The following is a 10,983-nucleotide window of genomic DNA, read 5'->3' on the forward strand; positions in this document are numbered from 1 at the left end:
CTCTGGATCCACTACCCTCCTCCTGTCCTACAGCCAACAGTGAGTGCCCAGCAGAGCAAGAGTACACGTGGCCTCCTCAAAGGGACTGACCTGGAGCCTTGTCCACCTCAGTCCTCCTGTCAGTGACTGTTCTAGGGAGGAGGATGGCTTAGAATCATAGATAGGATCATAGATCCATTAAGATTGGAAAAGACTACTATGATCATCTAGTCCAACCACCAACCCACCCCCACTATGCCTATAACCATGTCCCTCAGTGCCACATCCACATGTTTCTTGAACACCTCCAGTGATGGTGACTCCATCACCTCCCCAGGCAGCCTGTGCCACTGCCTCACCACTCCTGAAAAGAAGTTTTTCTACTATCCAACCTGAATCTCTCCTGGCACAACTTGAGGCCATTATCCTTCATCCCATCGTTGTTACCTGGGAGAGGATACCAACTCCCACCTCACAACAATCAGGTCATTGTAGAAAGCGATAAGGTCTCCCCTGAGACTCCTCTTCTCCAGACTAAATAATTCCAGTTCCCTAAACCATTCCTCATAAGACTTGAGCTCTAGACCCCTCATCAGCTTCATTACCCTTCTCTGAACACACTCCAGGGCCTCCATGACTTTCTTTTAGTGAGGGTCCCAAAACTGAGCACAGTACTCGAGGTGCGGCCTCACGAGTGCTGAGTACAGAGGGATGATCACTTCCCTGCTCTTGCTGGCAACGCTATTTCTGATACAAGCCAGGATGCCATTGTCCTTCTTAGCCACCTGGGCAAAATGCTGGCTCATTTTCAGCTGGCTGTCAACTAACACCTCCAGATTCTTTTCCTCTGCACAGCTCGACAGGCATTCTGCCCCAGTCTTGTAGTGATACAGGGGGTTATTGTGACCAAAGTGCAGGAGCTGCAACTTGGTCTTGTCAAATCTCATACAACTGGCCTCAGCCCATTGATCCAGCCTGTCCAGATCCTTCTGAAGATCCTCCTTACCCTCCAGCAGGTTGACACTTCCTCTCAACCTGGTGTAATTTGCAAACTTACTGAGACTTCTTCAACCTGAAAGCACAGTGCTCTCACTCCAGCAAGAACAGGGAAGTCCAATGTTATTTCATTCAGCCTCTGACACCATTGGTAAGCTGCATGGAGATTTTTTTTTTATTTTTTTATTTTTTAAGGAAAAAGGTGGCCACCACCAGCAGGTTCCAGTTGGATGACAGCCTCCTGTTGTGCCTAAGAGCTTTAAAATTGACCTGTTGGAGGAGTGGTTCGGTTTGGGGGAGCACTGTGCCTCAACAGGAGCCAGCTCAGGATGAAGCAGTGCTGTTACTCTGGGTCCCATCTGATTTCTGTAATTTCTTTTGGCTGTGTGAGTACAGCTTCACAGAAACACAGCTCCTGCATGTGCTTTTCCAGCTTCCTTTGATCACATCAACAGCTAAATGACAAGGGCTCCAAGGGGAATGGAGGTGCAAAACTGCACCATATGCCGTAAGCCAATCTCTGACCAGGTGCCCGTGATATAAATGCAGTTCCCTGATTCTATGGAGTTTATGGAGTTTTGGAGTCCATGGAGTCCACAGAATTATCTCTGAAAACAATCACTGCTTTTAATACCGTTATTTCTCTCCGTAAGTCAGTGTGCTGAGAGGCTGAGCACTTGTGTCCCATGCCAAGCTCAGCCACTGGTCTCTAACAACAGGCACATTGATTGAGCTTATGGTGTCTTGGCTTTCCTGTCTAAGATGCTGCTAAAATGCTGAATTACAGGCTGGCTGGTAAAACAATTTCCTCTGGCTGTAAGATGGTAATTTGACAAAATTGTGCCTTTCTTGTCAATGCAGCTGTCACAGCAACTTCTGTGCAGCAGGCACATTTCTTCGGTCTGGAAGGAGATGTCCTTTTTCATCAGAGGGTGCTCCACCTCAGCTGTGGAGGTGTAAGTGGAGAACAGCTTGGTGCTCCATGCAAGCAGAGAGGCTGTTGGTAAACACTGTGATTCACAAAGGAGAACAAAGGTGAAAGATCATCTACACGCTGCAGCATCACTGGCACTGATAGAGAGGTGGTACAGCCTCTTGCAGAAGATGACTAACTGTGCCCAAAACCTGCATGACCCAAAAGGGGCACTCAGAAGTGCAGCTCTCATGTCACAGGCGACGACTCACCTCATCCCTGTCAGCATGTGCATCTCCCAGACAAGAGCAAAAAGACTGCATGCAGTGCAGTAGTTAGGGCATGTTTAAACAGACCTGTTCTGGGCTTGACGGCAAATCCCCCTCAGCTTGGATGAGTTTAACATATGGTGTGCTAACAGTCTCTCGGGTTTTATTAGCATTTTTGAAAGGCTGGATTTGCTTCCACTCCATAACAGAAAGGTAAAAGCCTGGATTTTTTTTTTTTAATGAAGCCATGTCTGGCTAGCCCTCATGCTGATCAGCATAAAATGCTTTGCAAGTCATTGATGAAGATCACTATATGAGAGAGAGGTACTATTATTCCTTGGGCATCCTGGAAGATTTAAGACTTACACTGTGGGCTCTAAATTGTCATTAGTTTGCAAATCGAATCCCAAAGTATTTCAGACAGAACAAAGACAGTTCTCTTCAGTAAGTACTAATTTCACAGGAAGTTTTAACTTCTTGGATTTCTCCATATTTTAGCAAAAGTCTCATTTGCAGTTATTTCATGCACTTTTCTGCTTGAAAAAACACTCTTAGCTTTAGGAGATACTATATCTTGTCATCCTTCATAATGCAAAAAAACAGTTAAAGTTATTACTTGGCTTAAGAGCCCGGGAAGAGAATTTCTCCCCAGATAAGTTTTGTAAAACTTAAAAATGGAAAGTGAAGTTTAGAATGGAAATATTTTTTCAGCCTGAATTGCAGTGGAGGTGAACAATATTTGCTGGAACATAAAATCCTGATTACTGCTATCGCAATGCTGGAAGTTCACCAGAAAAGATGAACAAGATAAGCTCCAGCAAGTCAAAAAGTAAAAAGGCTGATTTCTGACAGGAGGTTCTCTTTCATAAGCAGTGCTGTCGTGGCTAAGTTATGCCATAGCACTGATAGGCCAAGATGCTCAATTGCCATGTTTGCTACAGCAGCATGAGTGCCATTGGACAATCAGGTTAAAGTGAGCAATTGTGAGTTGAACCCACGAACTGCCATTAGTGACGGTGTGTTCCTGTCACAGCAGAGCCACGCCAAGAGCTTTCCTCTGCCTCCTACAAAGCGGGAGCGGGCCCAAACTCTTGGATGTGTGCCTCTCATTCTCTGGACAAAATGGGAATGGAGATATCTACACAGAAGAGTGTCCCAGGATCAGTGCCTCCTGCTTTGAAAATAAACAGTCCATCTTTCCTTCTGTATTTACTGCATTTATCATTTATGCGTCAGCAGGAGACCATTATCCTGCAACAATGTTCTGCTCTACTGACATTACCTCTTAATTATATCTTCATTAAAACCAAATTAGAAAGCGGTCAGGAAAGTTAAGCCAACTGAATTGCTCATTTGGCTGAACATCCTGACACCTTTTTTCAGAAAAGTGATGCTGGCTCATGCAACAAAATGTTTAATGAACTACCTTGCTGCTGGGAAGTGTTGATTTTCATTTTAAATGCTGAACTTGCTGCTCAGTCACACGGCAGTCATTCTGAAAGGACTCTGCTTAGTCGAATGCTAGCACAGTGGTATAGCTGGTTTTGCCCGTACCTGCAAAGTGATGATGCTAGTTTGGCTTTGTCACTTCAGCCTTTCCACAGAACCATAGAATGGCTTGGGTTGGAAAGGTCCTTGAAGTTCATTGAGATCCAACCCCCTGCTGTGGGCAGGGACGCCCCCACCAGCTCAGGCTGCCCAGGGCCCCACCCAGTCAGGCCCTGCACGCCTTCAGGGACAGGGCATCCACACCTCCTTTGGGCAGCCCATTCCAGCGCCTCACCACTCTCTGAGTATAGAATTTCTTCCTAGTGTCTCACCTAAATCTCCCCCCTCTTAGTTTAAAGCCATTCCCCCTCGTGCTATCATTATCAGACCATGCAAGATATAGGTTTCCCTCCTGTTTATAAGCTTATTTTCAATACAGGAAGGCCACAAGTAGGTCTCCCCAAAGCCTTCTTCTTTTCTTCCTTAACAATGAAGGTCTTAAGTCCTAAGCCATGCCTGATGAGTGCAGAAAAATTGCATTCTACACCAACGTGTCCCATCAGCAGTGCTGTCACCATTCCTGCCCTGCCCTGTCCCACACTGCCAGAAGGTACAGGTGCAGAAGAACCCTGCAGCATCAATTCTTCGTCAGACTGTGGTGATGGTGCTCTCCCTCCTGCAGGGCAGGGAACAGGGCTGCCTGCCCACACACCAGCAAGGTGTCATGCATTGCCTGTATCATATAGTAATATTTGACACAGACAAACCCAGGCTGCTTGCCCTCATCCTGCACATGTGCTGAAGCAGTTGAAGGGCAGAATGACTCCTGCAGCAACCTGTGGCACACCTTGCTGTTCTCCATCCATGCCAACAGCCCTTCTAGTGCTTTATGAATTGCAGGAGTCAAGAGGGAGATGGTCACACTTCATGCCAGGACTGCACAGGTCCTGTGCCTTTGGCATCAAAGCAGATCTTGGACATTCAGTCCTACAGCTTTAACAGCTCCTGAGTCTTGCTCCTCTACTCAGGGTAGTGACACTCTCAATAAAGATTTCTCCATAGCCTACAACTGCCAAGCTGTTTGCTATGGAAACATGCAAACATACCAGCTCTGGGATTGCCTGATGAGTGCATCCACAGCCTTCTCCCAAATACCATCAGCCAGATGAACCTCAACTGCAGCAGGAAGCCAGAGGTAACGTACTTGGCTCCTCAGACACAGTCAAAGTCCCCCACCCCCAGTGTTCAGCAGCATGGGGACATGGTCCTGTTATCCACTCTTCTTGTCAGCACAGTGAATTTTTAGAGAACAATCACTTAACAATTAAGTATAATGTAGGGAAAAATTAAAGAATGTCTTTTGAAGAGCTATTCTGCATAATGCTATCTAGGAGAGAAAATGAGTGTTCCATCTGGGGCAGGTTATGGGTCAGAATCCTTGCAGCATAGGACTTCAAGCAAACAACGCTGGCAGTCTTGATGAGGAAAGCCAGAAGCAAAGTCTGGAAGGTTTAACCATAGTTCATGATTTACAGCTTTGACAGCCAGAGGTGCACTGGGAAATGGAAATGCTTGTTCCAGTATCTGATATGTATTCGCAGCTGCAGTTTAAATAGGGAAAATAGATACTTTTTTTGTGTGTGAAAATTGAGAGTAAGTGAAGGAAGAAGGTGTTAAGCACGTCTAGCTCTTTTTTTTGTTCATATTTTAGAGTAATTTGCAATGGTGTTATATGGATACCACAGGAGAAAAAGAAACCTTGCCCTTTTTCAGAAACAGCATCCAGCTCCTCATTACACCTTTGAAAGGCAATTTAATAAGGAGTTTCCAAAGAGGATCCACGCTGGCACTAACATCAGCAGTCAGCAAATGCACTGCATCCTTACCTCTGACATAAAAAGAAATCTCTGCAGTTTGAAACACCTGGATCCCTTCCTGCTCCTCCACTTCCTGGATGCACAGCTGCATGAACAGCTTCAACCATCACTAAGTGTGATGGGAAAGTTATCCTTAAACCTGATGGTCTGGTGTCTGCCATGGATGCGCTGGATGATTGATGCTGCATCTGGAGTGGGCAGAATAATCAGAGGGAAGAAGGGCAAATGGAGAATGATTTCAACCTACCAGTCATGGAGATAAAATGAGTCTCTTTGGTTTGGTTACTGTAATGGAGAGGAGAAACTCTCCATTTCAGTCAAGCGGTTGTTTCTGTAAGGATTGTACCTCATGTTCAGTAACTGTATTTTATAGACAATCTATGATTCTGTTTTTAGTTCAAAATAAGCAGAAATTAGAAGAAAAAAAAAAAAAAGAGAGGGAGAGACAGAGAGTGAGAATACACAGCAGAAATGACACTGATGAAATCATTTCCCATTCTGAAACTGAGCAAGTAAGATGAGGATGCAGCTGATTTAGTGATCACTATAACCAGCACAATTGACTGCTTGTGGATGGCTAATCTTTCAGTTCAAGGGAGGCAAATTAAGACTTAGATATTTCAGCTTTATCCCAGCATTACAGGTAATGTAAGACCAATGGTCTGTGAATTCCTAATACAAAAGAGATTTGTGGATGATAGAAAAACATAGAGTGTAGGCATAGGGTAAAGTTACAGAAATGCAATTTTGGAGTCATATGAATTTTTAAACAACTCCAGAGGTGAGTTTTCTTTCATTTTAATTATTCCTTGACTCCATTCAGGCCCATCTGTATTTTAATCAAAAATGATCATAACAGTTTCATGGGTAAATGGAAAATGGATCTTGATAGATGCTCATTATACCTCATTTTCTTAACAGCTGAAGAACCAACAAGAGAAATGAACTTAATACAGCAAGAAATGAGGTTCTGAGAAAGAGAAACGAAGAGCAAGATGAAGGATGATTAAATTAAAGGAACTAAAGCTGTGCCGGACATCCTAATTAAAACATATAAAGGAAGGATGCAGCATTGGACGCATGAGTATTCACAGATGTGGATAAATAGCGCAGAGAAGGAGAGTGTGGGAAGATCTGAAGGTATGCTAGAAGAGAGGTAAGACACGATGCAAAGAGAAGGTGCCTGGAAAGGATGTGACTCTCCTGTTAATGAGAACAAGGATGCAGGGAGCAAAAAGATGATCTCTGGGAGCACGCCCCCAAGAGCAGCAGGGTGGGTGGCAACTTTCAAGTTGGATTGAGGCAGGGTGGGGGTAGGTCCAGCACTGGCAAAGCTTGCATAGTTCTCCAAGTAAAATAAAGCACCATTCCTATTTTTTTCCCACTCCACACTGACTTCACAACCCTCTGACTAGGAGGGGTTATGAGGTTCATCCTACTGAAAGGAAGAAACTCAACTCTGTTCTGGGTAGAAAGATGTCACGGGCTGTTACACCAAAGATATATTGTACACCTATCCTGAAAAATTGCAGTGCACCAGAGCCAAACACAACACTGCTAAGATTGCACATACCAAGAGCATGCCTTTGAGAAGCTTGTGCCTTTCTGCTGGGCACTAAAGGTCCCAGAGAAAAAAAGAAAAAAATAGTATTCATGCAGTTATTTGCAGAGGAAGTGAATAGTGCAAAGATATTTCTCAGCAGAGGAGAGATTATAAGAAGTCAAGAGATTATAAAAGAGTGACAGAACCTTGGAACAAGCTGCTCAGGGAGGTTACAGAGCCTCCTTTTCTGGATATACTCAAGATCTGCCTGGTCACCTTCCTGTGCAACCTGCTGTAGGGAACCTGCTTTAGCAGTGGGGTTGGACTTGCTGATCTCCAGAAGTCCCTTCCAATTCCTATTATTCTACAACTCTGTGAAAGGAAAAAAGAGCCCCATTTTCAGCCCCTATGAGGTACTCCCTGCCCCTGGTTGCTGGCTGAGTTTCAGCACCACTGAGCTGCAGGAAGTACAGCAGTTCTGAGTGCAGAATTCTCTTTCAAAGGGGGTATGCATCATGCACCAACATCAGGGGAAGGGGATGTGGCATTAATGCCATTTTAGGAAGACAAGGACAAGAAGGGAACTGGGCATCTTGAAAGCAGGAAAACCCATGGTCAGAGGAGGATGGTGTTATCTGTGCTGGACCCTGCTGTTTTGTGTGACAGCAAAGAGTATCCAGCTCAGCTGCCACAGGGAGCAAGAGACAGCAGTGAAAGAGAGCAGATGAACTTGAAAAAGTGTGAAGGGAACAGGATTGGTCCATAAGCAATGTCAAAGGTATGAGGACAGGACAGGGCTAGACCAGGAGAAAGAGGCTGCCATGCATTTCCTTAGAGCTATTATCATCATTCTGATATACTTGTAGGAAATAGGCAACAAGTTACAGAGGAATTCAAACAAAGTGAGGGATCTGTGTCCATCAGTGCTGAACTTGCACTTTTATGGAGATACTCCATTTCTCTTCTTCAGAAGTAGAGACAAAATCCACAGAAAAGAAGGGATGCAAAGCAGTGGCAAAGCAGTGAGAATGGCACATAGTAGTTAAAAACAGAGAAAGTTTCAAGCAACAAAATGGAAATGAAGTGTTGCAAAGTGATGTTTAATGACTACATCTTTTGAGTTGAAAAGAAAAGAGAATCAGGTAAGAAACAAATGCGTAAATCAATATGAATTGTTAGTACATTTTTTTGCACAGGATGGCTCAACAACCTCTCTTTTTTTCCCTTTACTGTCTTTCATAAAGCCACAAGAATGCCTCTAAATCCTAACCTTCAGGGAAAATAATTAAGCTGCACATACTTGAATTTTAGCTGCTGTTAGAACTGATGCCACTGAAGTCAAGTAAGTCATTCCAGAAAAGCATCCAAATCTTGATACTGAACAGCTTCCCTCCTACACTGGCTCTCTTCTGTTTTCATGTGAAGTGCCTGAAGTACCGCAGCTCTAAAATAAAACAATTTGTATATCAGTATCTTTACAGTGATAAATGTATACATTGTCATCTCTCTTGAGAAAGGCAGCCACAAATTTTTCATGACAAAGTTTGCACGGCAAACCATGGATTGCATTACATCGTTCATAGAATAATAGAATCATAAAATTGCTTGGGTTGGAAGGAACCTTAAAGACCATTTAGTTCTAACCCCATGCCATGGGCAGGGCTGCCATGCAGCAGCTCAGGCTGCCCAGGGCCCCATCTAACGTGATCTTGAAAGCCTCCAGTGATGGAGCATCCACAGCTTATCTTGGCAGCTGTGCCAGTGCCTCACCACCCTCTGAGTATAACATTTCTTCCTATATCTGATTTAAATCTCCTCTTCTTTAGCTTAAAACTATCACTCATTGTCTCGTGCTTTTGTAAAAAGTCCCTCTCCAACTTTACTGTAGGCTTCTTTAGGTACTGGAGGCTGCTATAATTTCTCCAGACTGAACAAGCCCAGCTCCCTCAGCCATTCTTCATAGGAGAGGTGCTTCAGCTCTCTGATCATCCATTTGACCTCCTCTGAACTCACTTCAACTGGTCCATGTCTTTCTTACATTTGGGGCCCGGAGCTGAATATAATACTCCAGATGGGGTCCCATAAAAGCAAAGTAGAGGGGAAGAACCACCTGTGTCAGCCTGCTGGTCACACACAGCCAGGATATGCTTAAAACAACAACAGCAACAACAACAAGCACTTGGAGCTAGGGAAAACTATTTCTAGCTTTTTAAAAACAAAGTTATCTTGAAAAGCACAGTGAGGCTGAGGGATGCAGGGATGGAACACCATCACAAGCAATTCCACACCCAGTAGGTGATTGTGACAACCACTGCTACTATTTATGTTGTTTATTTTACACCAAGTATTTCTCTTTTACTGAACATCCTGGAGAGAGTTGTGGCAGTACTGTGATCATCCACTCTCCAGTGGATGGTACATATTGCAGCAGTATCAGTCTGCCAGTTCTGCAGCAGGCTCTCCTCTGCTTCCAGTGCATCGTCCATAGAGCTTGAGGAGCTGAAGGATGGGGCAGGAAAAGGACTCTCATTGGTATCAGCCCTGTTTCAAGGCTGTGAATGAACCCCATTTCACTGGTGAGCAAACTCACATTTGAGAGTAGATCTGCAGGGAAACTCTCTAAACCTTCTTCTGTTTCAGCTTTGATTAACTCAGAGGTGGTGAAGCCAACAGCAGAACAGACCCAGTGTTGACAATATATATGTAAAGGACATGCAGTCCCCAGTTCTTGGCTCATGATTGGAAGAGCAGCTGTAAAAACAGCAACCCACAGCATGAATTGTTCCTTCTCAGCTGTACATTACTCTTACAAAGCCCAGTTGCCTAAAGCTTAGGCAAAGCTGGCAAAGCAATCCCTTTTTTTCCTTGTTGTTTGTGATAAAATAATTTGAGAATAACAAGCTGGAATTTGCATATATGCCACTTCCAGCCCCCCCCCTTTTTTTTTTTTTTTCCTTTTCCCATTATCCTCCCATTCTCTTGAAAATCATTCGACTGAAATTCATATCCAGTGCTTCCCATTTTTCAGAGGTGCTCTGTCCCATTCCCAAGCCTTGGTACTACACTGCATAACAAGAACACGGCTCCCGTTGGGCCCTGTAGGCACACTGGCAAAAGAGCTACCACATTACTTGCAGGCAGGACACCAAACAACAAAATGATTGGTGCCCATTTGCCCACTTGGCTCTACTTCACAGGGTTTGAGGGACTTCAGCAGGCCATAAGCGTTCAGACACAGGCTACATCTTTTCTCTGTGATAAAGGCTTCTGACTGTTCATAATACGCTTGAAAATTAATCCATAGCTTTATACTTTAGTAAATATGGTGTATTTTTAGCCTTGCTGCAACTCAGCATCACTGCTTGCAGACGGAAGATGCTGTCATGTTAATTCCTACAGAATTAATTATAACATTAAACCAAATTCAACTCTCCTCTGGCACCTGATTTGCCCCCATAATCCAGCAGCTAGACACAAGGACACAAGTGGAGGGACAAAAATCTAACTACAGCAGGAACCTGCATTTCTGAAACTACATATCTCAGACAGCAGCACTGTGCTCCCTTTGGCAAAAGCAGCCATCCTGAGGAAGAATTTATCTCTTCAATGACAGGCAGCAGTGTGCTACAAGCCTAGAAGATGGTCTTTTGGCTGCATATTTTTTCTCCTCAGAAACTCTCCCAAGGAACTCTGTGCTGCTCAGCTCTTGCCAAGGGTAACCAGTAATGAGGTTGCATTTTGATCTTGTTTACACTTTGTAGAGTTTTTCCCTGTATATAAACCTACTTTTATAAACTACACAAGGTGAGTTACTGTCTGATCATTCAGCTAAGAGGATTTTTCTTTAATACAGAGCCTTCTTGTGGTTCTCACATCATGTCTGATTGGGAACTAAATCTGGTAGCCCCAGCACATTTA

The 10,983-nt window shown here is 44.1% G+C and overlaps 1 long non-coding RNA gene across 1 annotated transcript in view; it reads left to right on the plus strand.

The window, feature by feature from the left end:
• Window positions 1–6,780, plus strand: part of LOC101751251 — a 103,325-nt gene extending 96,545 nt beyond the window's left edge. The window contains exon 6 of the long non-coding RNA XR_006937139.1: window positions 6,444–6,780. This is a non-coding gene — a long non-coding RNA (uncharacterized LOC101751251). The remainder of the gene's footprint in view (window positions 1–6,443) is intronic.
• Window positions 6,781–10,983: the final 4,203 nt, after the last annotated feature.

The sequence above is a fragment of the Gallus gallus genome, chromosome 2 (assembly GCF_016699485.2).
Source record: "Gallus gallus isolate bGalGal1 chromosome 2, bGalGal1.mat.broiler.GRCg7b, whole genome shotgun sequence".
NCBI lineage: Eukaryota > Metazoa > Chordata > Aves > Galliformes > Phasianidae > Gallus > Gallus gallus.